This window comes from Trifolium pratense, linkage group LG7 (assembly GCF_020283565.1).
Source record: "Trifolium pratense cultivar HEN17-A07 linkage group LG7, ARS_RC_1.1, whole genome shotgun sequence".
In the NCBI taxonomy this organism is placed as follows: Eukaryota; Viridiplantae; Streptophyta; class Magnoliopsida; order Fabales; family Fabaceae; genus Trifolium; species Trifolium pratense.
Genome location: NC_060065.1, coordinates 58,614,376 through 58,633,834, shown reverse-complemented (window position 1 = coordinate 58,633,834; position 19,459 = coordinate 58,614,376). Strand labels below are relative to the sequence as shown.

The 19,459-nt window shown below is 33.1% G+C and overlaps 1 long non-coding RNA gene and 1 pseudogene across 1 annotated transcript; both read right to left on the bottom strand.

Annotated features, from left to right (window-relative positions):
• On the bottom strand, positions 1-13,804 carry LOC123896714 (annotated as a pseudogene).
• Positions 3,401-4,601, bottom strand: LOC123899886. The gene is made up of 3 exons (XR_006805758.1): positions 4,553-4,601; positions 3,828-3,886; positions 3,401-3,629 (listed from the first exon to the last, which is right to left on the bottom strand). It is a non-coding gene; the product is annotated as an uncharacterized LOC123899886 (long non-coding RNA).
• Positions 13,805-19,459: the final 5,655 nt, after the last annotated feature.

The following is a 19,459-nucleotide window of genomic DNA, read 5'->3' as shown; positions in this document are numbered from 1 at the left end:
AAATATGTTTTCTGTATATACAAAGAATAATGATACAGAGATATATACAAAGTGTAGAGAGCCTAATTTGGAATAATTACTAAAATCAAGTCTATGATGTATCTAATCCCTTTGATATAGCAATTACAATTATTACAAATAAGTCAACCCCTGTTACTTAGTGATTTGCTGTCATGCCTTCGGTGATTGCCGTCATGCATACTTTAATATCAAGCATAGCCTGTATGACAATTTTCTTCACCTGATACCAAAGAGGCAGCAATCAGGAAAAAACGAATGCATAAAACCCCAATGAGAAACTATTGAAATTATGACATGACACATGAACATAGAACTGAAATAGGATGACCATCGAGATTTCAAACATTCAACAAGGATTTAATCCGAATTGAAACAGTCAATATTAGATGTAAGAAATTTGTGAGCAATACTAATATGAAATTGTACTTAGTTTCCCTTGAGCTTATCTTAGTTTATCTCATAGGATTAGTTTCTTACCTTGGAGTATCTGTTAAGATTAATTTCCATATTACTTGGTTATTTTCATGAATTAATTCCATATTCAATGAGGATTAAGAGTCGTGTATCCCCTATAAATAGGAAAAGTAGAATCTAATAAATAAAAAGTAGTCTGGCTAACCTTAAATTTGTCCTCAGCTGATTTGTGATTTACCGGAAGCTTGCAACATTCCTCTGTCAAACGGAAGCATTCACCAATGTGTTCAGGAGAGACAAAATCAAGTGCAACCTTGATGCATGACTGCAAAAGAATGATGCATACATTGACATTAACACAAACATTTCATGCATCTTTACAAAAGAAAAACAATCATGACATAAAAAGTGAGCTTGTGATGTCCGAATTAGGAAATATCCTAATTCAACTCTAGCCTTGAAATTTACAAAATACTATAAGCAAAATTGGTCAGAAAGATAATACTAACCAATCTACTTTAATTTAGAGAACGCGAGTACAAAGGATAAGAGTTAAAACAAAATATAAATCAGATCTCAATTCAGATCTTAATCTAATTCAAGCTGTTATTCAACTTTTAAAGACTTTATAAACTTCTTTTTTGAAGGAACTTTATAAATTTCTTGGCAAACAAAGAAATCTGTACCATGTGTGTAAATTTTACCTTCAGATTTCTGACTTGGTGAGGCAAACCAGCAGGAATGAAAACGTCATCTCCTAGCTTTTGAATAAACGTCAACGATGAAATGTCAACACATTGGTACAATTTAAATGATCAAACCAGTTCACTCCCTAAACAACAAAGAATATTTATAAAATTACTAACCATACTCCTCCTTAAGTTCACTTCCTTGGGTGAATAATCTACATTAGCAAAGGAAATCTCATTCAAGAAGATAAAACAGCAAGCAAACTGCCAATTAAACTTCAAATTTGTCAAGGAACATATTAAACATATTATATAAACCAGTTACTTTTTGGACTGCTTACTATGCCAACAATGCATTTCCTTTCTTTCTGATCACTGTACAGAAGAATCTATTGTTATGATAATAATGAAAGGGCCATAAATTAATAAACCAGTCAGACTATATATGATGTTTCAATATTGAATACAGGTAATCACATCAACAAAATTTCTTATTCATGATGGTACATTAACATACACTTAATTAGACGTATCATTTACTTTCCATCTTCAAAAGTAACCATTCACAACTATTATTTATTACAAGCTGGATCCTTCGCCCGATCCTGTAGCATGCATATTTGATTAAAAAATAAATAAAACTATAATAATCTTAACTCCGAAGAAAGTACTAGCTCCAAAAGTTAAAAACACACAAGGATATTTATAGATTATTATGAGCAGCAAAGAAACTAAATGGTCAAAAGGGGCACCCGGAGAGCTAGGTAATGGAAAATCATCTAAAGTAATTTTACCTGCTTTAAGGGACTACAATGGAAATGTCTGAACTCTCTGAAATGCTTCTTAATATATTCCTGTAATTTGGGTACATCCTCTCTGCGAAAAATATCCTAGAGAGCACCGTCCAAGGAATCCCCTCCAGCAAATGAACTGTTTTCTTGTTTCATTGTTACTTTCTCAACCTCTTTGAGTTCTGGCCTACAAGACAGGTCATCATCATTAGTGCCGGAGTGTTGATGAAATATCTCAACTACCTTCCCATCAACATGTAGCTCCCTCTTATCTTGCTCAAGGTGCCTACGTGTCAATTTCTTAATAGCAGCAATTTGCTCAGGTTTCAGTTCCACTTGAGCGATATGAGTCAACACATTTACCTTATAGCCAAAAAAACAGCATTTTATTTTCCTCATAATAGAGTATTCACTTGGAGAAACAAAGCAATAATTATAAAGCATCAATAACAAATTGATCAGGAAACGCGTCATTCATTATTCAAGTCCTAAATATACATTGTAGTTTATGCCACTAGTCATAAAAAGGATTCTTTTTCAAATCATTGATTACCAAAACACCAAATAACAAATCAAACATAATCAACTGAGGAAATTTTCTATAACAGTGATATGAACAAAACATTATGACATGTACTTGAAACTAAACAACAATCAGCTCATAAGAAAATGAACAGATAAATGCAATGGCTTACAAAGACAAAAATGCACATGTCCTATATAATATGCACTTTCCGATATGATACTTGATTATAAATAACAATAAAAACTTTCGAAAAAAGAAAGAAAAAAATACTCAAATAATTAAGTTCTGGAAACAACAGGCCAGGAAAGACAAATAGGTTTTGAAGCATACTGCATCAGACGCATCACAATGGAGCTTAGTCACGGAATCACCATGTCCAAACTCCTGAGCAAATCCATAAGCAATATATGTTCTTGGCCCCATGTCTGGCATTACACAATAATCGTGCTTGGAATTGGTTATTTGACGGAATGCACGCCACATGACTAGTGGTTCCCAACTTAAATCAGATGAACATTCAAGTACATTGCTGACAATGACAGGCTTCCCTTTGCTCCAATGGCACTGAAAATGTCATAAATCTTCACGATGTACATCTACAGCTCTAGGACAATATAAAAAGATGTCAACGGAATCTTCACAAAAAGCTTCCTTCCTTGTGTTATTGCTTATGTCATCGGCGTTCCTAACAGGCTTCAAGCAGGAACACCCATTATCAAGAGTCTCCTCTGCATCTTGAAGCTTAAATGTTTCTGCAAGTTCTTTTGCTATACATATTATGTTTCAATCAATATACTTTCCTTCACTAAAGACTTATCTATACTTTATTTGTAGATTGAAATATCATCCTCATCATCCTCTTTATGCAAGGAATATCTTTTAGTAGCAAAAACAATCACAGGACCATATCAAATCAACAACTCCCACAGTGTGCAAAATATGCCGAAACAAGGGCAACATAGAATCTCATCATCATGCATTCATTAGTTTGATAAGTACAATGTTTCAAATGTACCTAATCAAGGTGCGCCATATAAAACACAATATGGAACCTTTTGTAGCTTGTACAGTTGAAATACAAAGAACTGAAGATTAGTGAACCTAATGAAGTGACTCAAAAAAATGTACATTCCCAATTGGACTTCTCAGATATATTTACATTGAATAATTGGTTTCTTTTCTTCAGACCTGTAAATTGAATTACATTCATCAATTTCATAAAATACACAATAAATGCAAATCTTAAATTGTGAGCCTAGAGAACCTAACAAAAAAAAATGTGTACATAACTGATAAGGTATATAATCTACCACTCACTTTGACAGCAAAAGCAAAACAGTATATAAAATCCATAACCAAAGAGCCAAAAGTTTGCAATAATCTAACCTTGCTTCCTCCAATTTTTTAACCACGTCAAGCATAGCATATATAGTGATTTTCTTCACCTGTTACAAAAGAAACAACAATCAGGAAAAAATACATAAAATTGCAATAAGAAACTATTGACACGGCGACGTGATACAGTAACATGATTGCTATCCTAAATTAGAGTTGCTTACATATTTAGAACAATACCAGATAATACAATAATGAAATATAAATCCAAAACCAACACGAAACCAACACTAGAGCTTTTAGTGATTTTTCAAAGAAAAAATAACTAAGAGTACAAATTGTGTACGAACTATAAATGATTGAACCATTATTTTTTATCTTTCTAATCAATTCTTCTGTAATTAATATCTTAGATTACAATTTACAGATTGAACTATTTATCACCTTGCAGTTTAGAATCTACAGTCTACAAGGTAAGAAATGTCCAATTCAATTTATTTTGTTGAACATGTTAGGACCAGTTAACAGATATCAGTGTTTCAATTAGATAACAGTGCCAAACATTTTATAACAGTGCTAAACATTTGGAGTAATTGAAAGCATCCAATCAAAACCACTTGCTTGTTCTAGTAGGTTTAGTATAGAACTGCTATTAAGCTACAATCTAAAACTAAATCCATTTGGAAGAAACTAATGACAGAATAGAAAATGCAATATACCAACATTGGTAAGCAAATAAACAGCAGAATAGAATCAAGAGTAGCAGTATAGCAGACCTCCAACTTGCCCTTGGCGGATCTGTGGTTTATCGGAAGCTTACGGAATTCCTGTCAAACGGAAACACTCACCAACATTTTCAGGTGAGACAAAATCAAGCCCAACCTTGATACATGACTACAAAAAGACAATGCATGTATTGACATTAACACGAAAATGTTATAGCATTTAATGTTTCAAAAAGAACTGACATGTATTCTGTTAACGGCCAACACTCGGTGGGATTTAGTCCCACATCGGATAGATAGGATTCTTGAGAAGAGTTTATAAAGAGGAGGCAATCCTCACTTACAAGCCGGTTTTGCAAGGATGAGTTAGGCCTCGATATTCATGACATGGTATCAGAGCCTACCGGGTCTATCGTTGGGCTTCCTACATCGTTCACGCTTCAGGCCCATTGGGCCGGGCTGAAGCGTGAGGGGGTGTGTTAACGGCCAACACTCGGTGGGATTTAGTCCCACATCGGATAGATAGGATTCTTGAGAATAGTTTATAAAGAGGAGGCAATCCTCACCTTACAAGCCGGTTTTGTAAGGATGAGTTAGGCCTCGATATTCATGACATATTCAACACATTAACTTAAACAAATCGGCAGTGTTAATTGGCTAAAAAATTGCTTTGTTGGCTAGAAAAAAAATACAAAATACTGTAATAAAATTTAGGAAACACATTTCTAGCAAAACTTAAGTTTTTAAGGCAAACAAGGAAATTTATATCATGCATTACCTTCAGATTTCTGACTTGGTGAGGACAACCGGCAGGAATGAAAACAGCATCTCCTAGCTTCCGAGTAAAAGTCCAAGCCTCAATTCCTACAAGTCAATGGTGAACTGTCAACAAAATGGTAGTTTAATTGATCAAACCAGCCCACTTCCCAAAAACATAAGAAAATTTATAAACATTACTAACCATACTCCTCCTTAAGTTTCCTCTTATGCTCCAGAGTCAGATAAAAGGTCTGATCATGGATGGGGTGAATAACCTACATTACCATAGAATATGTCAATCAAGATATGCATACATAATGAGTGAGCTAGTGTCAGACTAACCAGTCCTCTACATACAGCAGCCATTGAATGCCAAATTCACTTGAAAATTGTCATGGAGATATAAAACATATTTAATCAACCAATGATCTTTTGGACTGGTAACTACATTAATAATGCATTTCCCTTCTCTCGGGTCATTGAACAGAAGCATCTATTGATTACACATCATCATTCAATTAAAAACATAAAAATTGTCAAATAATTTATATAAACTTCCGTATGCATTTCTTAAATTAATTAATGAAAAAATGAATAAGCAAACAAAAGAAAATGTAAAACATGGTAGTAGCAAAAACTGAGGTGCTAAAAATAGCACCCTTTGATTATTATATTTTTCTCCATTCATTTGGGCTTTAGTTATTATTATTAATTAATTAGTTAATTAATTAATAACCTCAAATACATATGATATGATATGTATCAATGCTGATGAATGATGATCATATATGTTGGATGTTTTATTTTATTTGAAAATTTGAAGACTAAGTCCCACAACGGTTAATGAGGAATATAACTTTTTTACATATTTATTTATTTATTTATTGACGGTTTTTACTTATTTATTTAAGCCTTTTGGAATAAGTTTGTTTCATTCTTTTTTAAAAACAGTTTCCTCTTCACCTTTTTCATGAGTTAAATTAACAATGAGAGTTCTCTCGTAATTCTGTTTCTAGGGATTTTCCATACAGGGCTATTGAATCGTGACGACTTTTGTCTTATGCAAATAAATCCTTGATGATAATGTGTCAAGGTCTAGCTCAATTCTACAAATTTGGCTTGTAAGGCAAGGACTATCTAAGGTTTATTTATAAGCACTACATAGTACATAGGCCAAATCTCTAGTTGATGTCGGACTCTTAACACTCCCCCTCACGCTTAAAACAAAACATCTGAAGAGTGGATAATACAGATGGAATATGGACCAGAACACACTTGTTCGCACACATGAATTGACATCTAGAGCGTGGGCAAATGTAGGTGGAATAACAAATAACTTAGCCCAATTAGAGATCGAGGACAAACTCTGATACCATTCCTAAAATTTGGGTTAGGCCTAACTCAAACCCTATAAAACCAACTCAAAAGGTAAAGATTCTCTTACCTTATAAGCACTACATTGGACATATATCTAGTCGATGTGGGACTCTCAACACACCCCATCATACTAAGGGACTAGACATGTGAAACATGGATAATGCAGGTGGAATAACATGGATTTCAGCATCTATATTCACAAATGTTTTCTATGTATGTGGTTTGTGCTCTAGGTTCATAGTTCTTGATTATAGTTCTTCATGATTTGGCATGTGATACATGATCGGCAGTACATGTGTAGTTTGCGGTGATCGTGATTTGTAGAGTTGGTCAATATTTTCAAACGATGCCAATACATTTCCTTATTCGTGATGATACATTTCTCTCATTCTCAACGTCGAAGGAGTGTAGTCGGCTGTGTCATTTATTGGCGGGTCTTGATAGAATGTGCCAGTTTGTCGAGTGTTTTTTCTGTATTTTCAGTTTGTGGGAGAGAGGGAGACTGTTCATTTCTTCTGGGGTTGGGTTGGGTTGTTCTATATTTGTTTCTTTTGTACTTCCTGTTCTAATTTTTGGCACCTCATGTGCTAATTATTAGTTTTTTCTTAAGAAAATAAACATTATGTATTACCAGCTTGATCCTTCACTCTATCCTTTGTGCCATGTATATTTGATTAAAAAAAAACTGAGCTAGGAAGAAAATGAAAGACGCATCAATTTTATATTGGTGCAACCCTCCAAATATTAAAAATACAGGGATCATTATAGATTATTGTTGTAGTTGTGTGATTCTAGATAAAAGGAGGAGAGAAAATAACAAAATCTTTGAATAGTATTGATAATAACTTGATACATAAAACTAAACACTAATACCTATTATAGGACTCAATCCTAAATAAATAGGGAAATCAAGAACAGATAATAATAAATAAAACATATGAAAATTAATCCTAAAAGATAATCTAAGATATGTCAAGATTGAAATCGGATCCTAGGAGATAAGCCAAGATTTGAAAAGATATTATTTTATTTTCTAACAATTATATTGCACCTGTAAAAAAACAGAACAATAGTGTTGCAACAGTAAGTTATGACTCAAGTTAAAAAGGGTATCCAAACAAATAATAGAAAATTAACTTAACTAATTTTACCTGCTTTAAAGGAGAGCAATGTACATGCCTGAACTCTCTGAAATGCTTCTTTAGATATTCCTCCAATTTAGGTACATCCTCTCTCCGAAATATATCCCAGAGAGCACCATCTAAAGAATCCCCACCTTTGAGCTCTGATCCAGAAGAAAGGCCATCATCATTAGCCTTCCCATTGCATAATCCCTTTTCATTTTCCATGAGTCATACACTATTTTGCTTGTCTGAAGCATTTATGGAAGATGGTGCATTATCAAGCACACCAACATTGGTCTCTCCATCTTGATCATCACCACGTAGACATAGCTCCCTCTGGTCTTGCTTGAGGTGCTTTTGTGTCAGTTTCTTAACGGCATAAATACTATCAGGTTTCAATTCCACTTCAGCAATATGAGTCAACACATTTACCTAAAAAGTCAAATTATTTAGGAAGTAACATTTCAGTTTCCTCATAAATCATAATAGCGTATGCACTTAGAGGCACAAAGCAAAAAATATAAAGCACAAACAAATAATTAATTGATCAGGAAAGACAATGCATCAGATAGAAGTATACATTGATTACAACTTTCTAATCCATAGGCATCAATATTTCGAATCCCAAAAAATACTTATCAAATGACAAAACTAATCATTAAAATAATAGTACTTAAAGTTATCAATTACAAAAACACCAACAAAAAAACACATCAAACCAAATATCTAATCAAATGAGTACGTGCAATGAGCAAAAATTCAAGACATGTACTCGAAACTACAAGACTAACAGCTCATACAAACTAGGCACCTTTCAATATGATACTCAATTAAAAAATAAAAGTATAAACATTAAAAAAAATCACAAACATACTGCATCCGACATATCATAATGGAGCTTAGTCACATAATCACCCCGTCCAAGCTCCTGACCAAATCCATAAGCAATATACGTTTTTGGGCCCATGTCTGGCTTTATAACACCCATCAGGCAACTTCACAGCAAGGTTAAGAAAACCTTTGAGGGCTCGTTTGGTGCACAGGATAAGTGACAGGATAGGATAACTGTATCATATCCAGTCGCAATCCAGTGTTTGGTAACACAGCAGGATAAGATAAGTTAATCCTGAAGCTTATCCTATCCTGTCTCTGTAGTTATAATTCTTATCCTGAATTTGAGCTGGGTTACCGGCAGGATAGGATAAGAAGAAGAAAAGAAAATACTGATTTATTCTGTAAAATATATTTTAAAATAAATAAAATCAAATCAATAAAATATAAATAATATAATAATTAATTTTTAAATATATTGTGATTTTCTCATAGGGGTAATTTTGTAATTAATATATTCTAAAAAAATCAAAATTTTACTAAAATTACAATATTTCAAAGTAAAATAATTATTTAAAAATTGAAAAATAGGGACAAATTTAAACTTTATAAAAAATTAAATATAATTCTTTTGCAATAGTAGTTTTAAAATTTACGTATGAGATATATCATAAATTTATTTGGCTTATCTAACATGTATATATTATTGAATTATTTATTTGATCATGGTTCGTATATAAAATTAAACTTGATTATTTTCTCATGATTTTTATTTGAAATTGTAAAGTTATTTGATTACTTATTTATATTTTTTATTTATAAAATTCAAAGTATTACAAAATAATTTTAAAAAAATAACAATTGTTTTGCAAGAGTAACTTTATCATTTAAATTGTTATATATCTTATCATATTATTATGAGCAAATATGTATTAAGAACAAGATATAATAGTTATCATCTTTGTTATCATGTGCGCACCAAACACGGGATATGATAACTGAGGATAACAATTATTCTGCTGATATCATATCCTATCATTATCCTGTCTTATATCCTATCCTGTCACTATCCTATCATGCGCACCAAACGGGCCCTTAAAGAAGCTCGTTACCAAACACATCTATTTTTTCCAAAAAAGCTTATTAATTAGTCCAATAAGCTATAAGCTACCTTATTGGACTTACCAAACACACATAGTGTTTGTTTGGTAAACAAATAGTGTTTGTTTGGTAAACAAAATAAACTTAGCTTATAAGCTTGTTTCATAAAATTAGAGGTGTTTTGTAACAAAGTTTTTTCACTAGCTTATAGCTTTTTTTTCATATGTTATTTCAAGTAGCGTTTGAGTTTATGACTTATAGTTTTTTACCTTTCATTCCAATTTTAACCTCATTATTTTAATTTTTTTTTTAATAAAAAACTATCCGCACACAAAAATAACTATTCACTCACATAAAATAATTTTCATGTCATTTTATAGTTACAACAGCTAAATTTACCAAACACTTTAATTTTATTCTACAAGTTTTTCAGCTATCAGCTAAAAGCTATCTTATAGCTTATTTTTACCAAACAAAGTCATAGTATATTATATGCACGGGCGAAGTTAAAATATTGGACACCTCACTTATCCACATTAGAATGAAATTTTTATCCAATAAATAGGGTTGGGAATAAGTCAGACTAGCCTATAGGGGCCTACGGCCTAGTATATATAGGTTTAGGTCAAAACTTTTTTATAAAACTATTTAGCTAAAGGTCAGACTTCATACCGTTAAAAAAGTCTTTTACGCCTAGTAGGCTGGCCTAATTAAGTAAATATTAATAATATTTTCATAACTATTATTATTATATATTAAAATTTAGAAAAATCATTTTTCTACCCCTACAACTATACCTCTACCCCTACAATTTTTTTTCTTCAAATTTTACCCTTTATATTTTTGTTAGAATAATTTTACTCTTTATTATTTAAGATAATGAAGTCGAAGTTAACTTATAGTGACATATCAAACTGTCACTAAAAGTCACATTTACTTTGAAATAATGAACCGGATTATTCTCAAGAATAAGGTGTTCCGGTAAACAATATTATACTAAAGTGCTTTGAAAAAGAGCACCGGTATTGGTGCTAATGAGATCCATCTACAGATTTTTGACTTTTAGTGACAGTTTTTTCTGTCATTATAAGTCAAATTTCTTGTATTTAAATTAGTATATTGGTATTCCTAAAGAATGTATTCCTGTAAACAATATTGTACCAGAATACATTATCATTGAATGCTTACATATTTTTTACTTTTAGTGACAGTTTTGTCTGTCACTATAAGTCAAATTTCATCAGTATTCCTAAAGAATGTGTTCCGGTAAACAATATTGTACCGGAATAATTTGAAAAAGAGTACCGGTACGGATGAATGCGAGCTGTTTTTACATATTTTTTACTTTTAGTGTCAGTTTTGTCTGTCACTATAAAGTCAAAATTCTTTTAATCTCAAATAATAAAGAGTAAAATTATTCTAACAAAAAAAACAAAGGGTAAAATTGGAAAAAACATTAATTTGTAGGGGTAGAGGTATAATTGTAGGGGTAGGGAAAAAATTCCTAAAATTTGTACATTAATTAAATTATAAATCTACTAACTTTTTTCTGTAGTTTAAGTTTATTAATCTACATTAATTTTTCACATATATAAATATATTATTATAAATTAAAATTGAAATATGATATCATATATAGTCAAATTCTCTAAAATATCATGTTAAATATCAAAAGGAAGCTTGACATCATTGGTTTATTAGTTCATTAGTAAATTTAAAACTATTTATTTAAATATAATTATTTATTTAAATATGTTCATGTGAAATAAGTTTTTAAACAGATTAATATGTCATGTCAGACTTTCAAAAGACCAGACATAGCCCCTAAACATAAACCTATACGAGGGCACATGCTAGACTAATGCATTAAGTTTTTTGACAAATCAAACTTAACTCGATCTAGCCTATTGTCAACCCTCCCAATAAGCTATCTAACAAGAGAAAACAATAAATTATTTTTTCTATTTTATTTTGGTAGAAAGTAGATTATAATCCAAATATATATATGGGGAACTATTAAGTGAGAAGACTTCTTATGATGAGAGATGAGAGGGTTAAACCACAATCCTTAGATGAAACAAATGCTATTTAATTTTTTATATGTGCACATAGACAATTAGTCTTGTCTCTTTGGTTCCTTCGTCTTTGTAACTCTGTCTTCTCTCTTCCAAGACTCTTCTGCGTGACTGTTGTCGTTGCCAAATAATCACCACTCTTCTTCTCTCTTGTCATGTTGTCCATGCAGCCTAACTTCGAGACTTCTCTTTCTGCGTCATCATCCGTTCTTCTACCGCTATTTTGTCTTCAAACTGATTTCTCAAAGTCAAATTTGAGCTTATTTTTGAGCTTATATAGGCTCCGTTTGACCCGACTTTTTGTTAGTTTTTTATTCTCTTTTTAATCAAAAGTTGGGCCAAAACAAATTTTTAATAAAGCTCTTAACAGTAGAAAGCATATATTTTTCAATGTGCAAAATTGAATTAAATGAGCTTCTAGTAAAAGAGGTTGAAACCTACTTTTGAAAAAAAATCCGGAGCTTTTTTTGCAATGATCACGCTTCGAATCCTACTGAAGGCCTATGAAGCATGGACACCGACACGAACACCGGACACGACACAGACACTGACACCTCGACACCGATAATAATTTTAAAAAATTACATAATTTAGTGTAATCATAAGTGTCGGTGTCAGTGTCTGACACGGACACAGACACGTGTCCAACACCGACACGCCTAATTTGAGAGGTGTCCGTGCTTCATAGCTGAAGGCTCTTTTTATTATTTTTTCATTTAAATATTATTAGTTGTTATTATCTTTTTTTTAAATTTGTTTTTTTTTTGTACAAATCTTTTTTTAAAAAAATATTTTACCAAACAAATTTTAGATTAAAAATAACTTTGAAGCTAAAAAAAACAACAATTACCAAACAACTTTTGCTCTATTTTTTGAAAGTTCTTATTTTCACTTTTAACTTCCAGTTAGCTTTTGAGACCTAAAAAAGCCAGGTCAAACGGACCCATAATACAACTTATACAAATAAAAACGCTTTTAAGTACTAGGGTTAAATATGTTTTTACTTCCTACATTTTGCGAAATTGTCAACAATGGTCCCTACATTTTAAAAATAGTAAAAAAAAAAACCTATAAAATTTTCCGTTATCGATATTAGTCCAATCTGTCAAAAAATTTCCACGTCACCAACGGAAACCTTTTGTGGCTAAAATGTAGGGACCATTCTTGACAATTTCGCAAAATGAAGGACTAAAATGTTTAAGGTTAAATATGTTATTAGTCCTTGCATTTTGCGAAATTGTCAAGAATGGTCCCTACATTTTAGCCACAAAAGATTTTCGTTAGTGAAGTGGAAAAAACTTGACGGATTGGTAGTGGGAATGGATTGAATATGTACTTTATCCCCAGGGTACATGGTTCGATTCCCACGGAAGGCAAAAACTCCACTAGAGAGGAGGTGGAGAAGATCGTGAGGTGGCAGTGCCAGGACAACCTAAGTTGGTGGGGCCTGGGCTGTTACAATTCGCGCCTAGGGGGGCAGCACGCTTTAGGATGCAGAGGTGCGAAGGTCTTGATCTTTTCCTCCAAGCTCTCTAAATTGTCCGCCACCTTCTTATGTTCTGGCCCCTTTTTGTTTTAACTTCTTTTTTATAAATTCATAGAAACTGGAACCGCATCGTCGCACTCAGTGGCAGAGCTAGGCCAAAAAGCTCATGATTCCCACCAACGTGAGTACTTTCAAGAAACCATAGGACAGGCATTACAGTCAAATATAGTCTTCCAAACAATAGCATTCACATTGTGGCAAATGAGTATTTTCACAAACAATAGCATAGACAATACAATCAAATATTGATAAAACATCACATGCCTTAGATCTATCTATGTCACATTGCATTCAAATTCCAATGTGTATGCTCTAACTCTTCAAATTTCCACTCACAACAAAGTCTCAAATCAATTACCAACTCTTCTTTGCATTTATTCCTTCCTTCACTCCTATGTCCATTCTTCTCCAATAATTGAATAACTTTTGCCACCTCACAATCTAAATTCCCACCAGCTTTAATTTCACACCACAAAGTTCCCTTCGACATGTTCCTCCTCCTCCTATTTCAATATCACAATATTAAATTTTTCCATCAAAATTAGCCTTTTTCAATATTTCTCATGAGATGGGACCCGGATCCTAATTTTCACTATTTTCCAACTTCATTATCTCAAATTCTCAATTTTCTACACTGAGTCCACCTTGCTACTCACACACACACACACTCAAAGAGTATATTTCTAAGAAAAATAAAATTACCCTCATGCTGATATTAGTTCTAGGACTAATTTGAGCTACTTTGCAAGTGATTGTTGGAATTTATGGCTTGTGTTATATGAAAAGATCATCAAAACATGAGTTTAAAGACATAAAGTTCAAACAAAAGCATGAAGATGTGAACGAGTATTTGGCAATCTTTGAAGGGCGATGCACTCAACACTTAAATACCCTAATATCAGTACATAAATAAATACCCTAAAATAATCTATTTTGAAAACCCAAATCAGAGTTAGAGTTTGATTCGGGTTATTGGGAAATCAAAGGGGAAACCAAATTCATTCATTATCAAACAATAATAACAACAAACCAACAGAGTGGAGATTCAAAAATCGAAGGAGATTGAAAACAGAACTTACAGGTGGTGGTGGTGGGAGAGAGGGAGCGAGCGTGGCTGCGTGGGAATTCGCGGGGGTCAAGTTAGTGGCGGCGCCGGCGTGTTGCAGTGGCGAGGTGGTGGCTGGCGTGTTCTGTGTTCAGTGGCGAGGGAGACTGGGAGAGCATACTCCATAGAAGAGTTTGGATTCACTCAATTTACCATTCCTCCATTTATCGTCCATTTAGGAGAGAGATAGACACAAGAAAAGATTTGTGGCACCCATTAAAAGTGAGTCCCACGTAGATCCCACAAATCTTCTATTGTGTCTATCTCTCTCCTAAATGGAGGAGTAGTAAATGAAGTGAATCTAAACTCCCCAGAGAAGGAGAAGAGATCCTCTCCATTTCCTATAAAAAATGGAGATCACAAGTACTATAGTTTTAGTGTATAAATATTCAAATGATGTAACTAATTCTAAAAAGATGTGCATTTATATCATTTATTTCCTTCAAAACTATAATAATGGATATTTCATTTCTTTTGGGAAAAGAGTGAAGGGGGGAAAGTCGTGAAGGTAATTATGAAGTAAAGGGTATTTTGAAGCTTAATAAACTTTTTTTTATTAGAGTTGTATGACATGAGGTAGAGGGTATTAAACGTGGTGAGTAGGACTGTTCATTTAAAACCATGAACTAAATTGAACCGCAAAACCAGACCGAATCGAACCAAAAATAATCGAACCGTTTCATAAATTTATGAACCGAACCCATAATTTAGTTCGATTCACTAACTATGAACTGAATCCATAATCCAGTTCGATTCACTAACTATGAACTGAACTGTTAATAACCAAACTAAACCGTTTGAACCGAACTGCATACCTTACTAGTTTTCAGTTTTCACGAACATAACAGCTTCCTATAGAGATCTCTTTGTTACCCCAAAACATAAACCCATAATAATAATCTGAAATCAAATCATAAACCCTAAATTCCCAAAGTATGAAATAAAAAACAGAACCAAAACAAGTTCCCAAAATCTGAAATCGAACCATCCCTGTTCATTTATTTGGGTATTGATTTCTGGGTTTCAGTTCGTTTGATTTCTACCATCCGTGTTCGTTTGATTTCGGCGTAACTCTTACCGATAAAGCTACTTGCATTTGACTTCTACAAGATATTAACCATTTTGTTTGATTTATGGGTTTCAGTTCATATGATTTTTGGGTATTAATTTATGGGTTCAGTTTGTGTGAGTTTGTGATTTTTACTTGTGATTTTTGCTTGTGAATTATGATGATTGTTATGTGTGATGATTTTTGCTTGGTATTTTTTTTTTTTGACTAAAAATAAGGATTCATTCATTCAAATTGAAAATACATAGATCATTACAAATTCAAGATTGCTAAAAACTGAAAAAGGTGAATCTACAAACAAACTTGTAGCACCTAGGTTAATAGCATACAACGGCATCATGAAAGTGCCTACAAATATGACAAAATAAAAGTCACCGGAACATTCATACTCCTGGATTTGCAACGTTGACGTCCAAGTCTTCAGATCTGTAATAAGTTGATGTAGATATTTCAATTTGAATCAACGAAACACCACAATGAAAAACCAACAAACGCCGCACAAGACGACAACAAACACAACGTCACACAAGACGACTACGAACACAACGCCGCACAAGATCTTGTGACGACGACAAACTTAAAAAATAAAAAAACGAAGAAGCAAATTTATGTGGATAATCACTTATTTAATTGAAAAGAAAAGGAAAAACTATCTAGAAGGGTGATTTTAGATCAAAAATTGACCCTAAAACCACCCCTCCTTGGTGGATGCACAAAAAGAATAAATTAGGGTTTAGGGGAGGGGAGAGGCGGCTGCTATAAAAAAGAATTCCGGTTATTAAAACATTGCTTGGTATTGAAACTTTCGTTATGTGTATAATGTAAACAAATTGGATATTATGTGTCACTATAGTAAAAAAAATTGGCCATAAGGATGATCCTAAGACTGAAGTTGAATCATATTTTAAAGTAGATAACGTACACGTACCATACAATCCATCAGTTGGAAAGCCAACTCAACTAGGTATCTGATAGATAATTAGCAAGTGTACTAAATGTCGTCAAGTAGTAAAATAAAAATCGTTTTCCACAGGGATTGTATGAAATCAAACACGGTTAATTGGAAACATACTTGTGTAAATTGACATAATTGTAAAAAGGGGTTTGTTCTTAGTTTGATGTTTAATAATAAAACTTCGAAAAGAAAATAAGATTTAACTAATAAAGGGAAGTCGATCGGACCTTTTTGTTTCATCTAATTACAACTTATCTCGGTAATCTCATGTATGTTAACAAAATTACTAAATTTGTTTCATGATTAGATTAAGCAAAGATGATTATGTCTTATGTCTTGCTAACATAATCTTCTCCCTTGATCATGAATTCCTAATCTCTTAGGATGATTTATGATCAAGTGAGGAATTTGAACTTTAATCCTTAATCTCAATTAACAAACCGAAATCTCTTAACTGAAAGTTAATTGAACAATTATTCCTAGATCGATGATTCATTCCTATTTTCACAGTAATCCAAGCCATCTCATACTTCAATGCAATTTCTTCTTAATTTTGTGATAAAAACATGGTAAAAGCATACAAATTTGCTTGTATTTGCTTCAAAAAAGAGAGTAATGACATGAAGTCATCAATATCCTATTTTAGCAAGCATAGCACGAGAGGTGCTATCTATTCCCACCACTACTGTAGCTTTAGAGTCTGCATTCAGCACTAGTGGAAGGGTTGTTAGTGACTACCGTACTTGCCTAACACCGAAAATGGTGGAAGCACTTGTTTGTACACAAGACTGGTTGAAAGGAGCATCTCTCTCACTATTTTCTCATGAGGACATCGACGAGGTCCATAGATTAGAGCAAGGTACATTAACTATGCTCCAATCATTCCCATTGTTTATATTTGATGAAGTTTTGTTATTTATATGAACTGAGTTGTTTTGTTTTTGTAGAGATAACATGTTCAATATCTAGCCTTGATGACGTAGTAGACATTGCAAGTTGAGTTTACTCGTAGGAGGAAGAAAGAAGATATTAGAGAAGAAAGAAGATCAAGAAGAGATTAGAGATTATATATAACAATTGTTTTTTGTCAAGTGTTGTAACTTTTAAAATTTACTGAAGTTCCTCCAATAGCTTCTGCTAGTGTTAACTTTTGGTTCACAATTAAGTCATTCTCATCTCTCTTGAACAATTCACGAGGTTTCTTATATTGGCAAAATGGAGATAGTATCTTATATTGTGCAGATTAGTATGACTGTATGAGTATTACTATCGAGTACTTATTATGTAAATGTTATACTTAAATGTCTATGAATGTGCTATTTGAATTATTAAGAAGGAAATTATGATATTACTTCAATTTCTTTAGTCAAACTCTTCAACATAATAAAGTCAAATTGTTTTCGTATAAATTATAAGTTGTTTTCATATGCTATAGAAAGCATATTGAAATAAGCTGAAAACAACTTAAAGATATGTCATAAGTAGTTTCCATAAGTTCTCTCAAACAGCCTTACAAGTTCTTAATTAAAACGTCTGATGGAACTAATTGATGGTGGAGACATATTCCATTACATGGCAATGACAGATAATAGACAAAAGAATATGCCTCTTTCAGATGATAGAGTACCGCCAAGAGGCCAAACACTTGCCTATCTAGAAGCAGTTATACTCATCAATCCTATAGAACCGGAACTTAAAGGAGAGGTACATTTTACATTAGTTATCTACTTTTTTTTTTTACCTTTATCAACTTTGTTTACTACTCTAGCTTATTAGATGACATAAAGATAGCCAAGTTCATGGATGGATTTGCATGGATCCTGCTGTTGGATTGTGGCTTATTACTTCAATTTGATCTCAAAATAGGGATTCCAATTCAGGTGCTAAATGTTACTAGAGAAAAATTAGTATGTTTCAATATAGCTAATAGTTTGGTTCACTGAACCATAAGACATCAATTCAATAAATCATAAGTACATCTTAACAGTTCGGTTAACTGAACCATAAGTACAGTTATATTGTGCTTAACAGTTTGGTTCGATTAACCAGTTAACCAATTAACCAATTCAGTTCAGTTTGCTAGAAATCATAACAGTTTGGTTTGGTTTTCTAAACCACTGTTATGGTTCAATTCGGTCCGGTTCAAGTATTTGACCGAATTGAACCATGAACAGGCCTACTCATGAGGATGTATTATTAGTTTGTGCGCCAATCACGATTAGAGGTTTGGGTCGTGACATCCATAGACAACTACAAGGATCATGAAACCATTCAAAGAACAAGCAGTGATTCATCTTCATCCTACTCAAAAAACTCCATCTCCACGACTACACTTGAATCTCATCCACTAAAGACCACTTCCATTTGATAACATCATATCATTCCTTGCCTTCCAAAGAAGCCAAATTGTCACATGCCGAATCAACCAAAAACCCTTTCTAACTTTCTCGTTTGATGTTGCTGCAGACATATAATGAAGGAAGCACAAGAACTAAACCCAGCCAACTAAAAACTGCATACGATACCAAGGAAGCAAAGTCGCAATGCAAAAACAAGAGCAAGGAGGTTTCCACTTTGACAGCACACAAAACACACTCAACCGAATCTCTCGGAGGGATGGGTCCTTTGAATGCCAAATTAAACTTAAACCGATTACTATTATGAAGTAATTGTGAGACAATATTAGTCAGACAAAAACTTTCTCTCACTAAAAATCTTTTCTCTCCCCTCTCTCTAGTCTATCAGCCGTCCAAACAACCACACCACCTCCTTCCTCCGCCAATCCAAATTTATTTTCCAAGATGTAGCTTTCAAATCCAGTGGTGCTTAGCCCTTCACGGCCGCACCACTGTATTTAAACCCCTCTCATTCCGCACGGTACTGTTCACTCGTGTTACTCCCTTCTCCGCCGTTGTTTCTATCTTCTTTACCGATTTTTTTCCGCCGTCGTTGCTTCTCTATAGCGGCTTTGGTTGTTCGTTGTTTCTCTTTGCAGTTTTGGGTGTTTGTTTTTCCT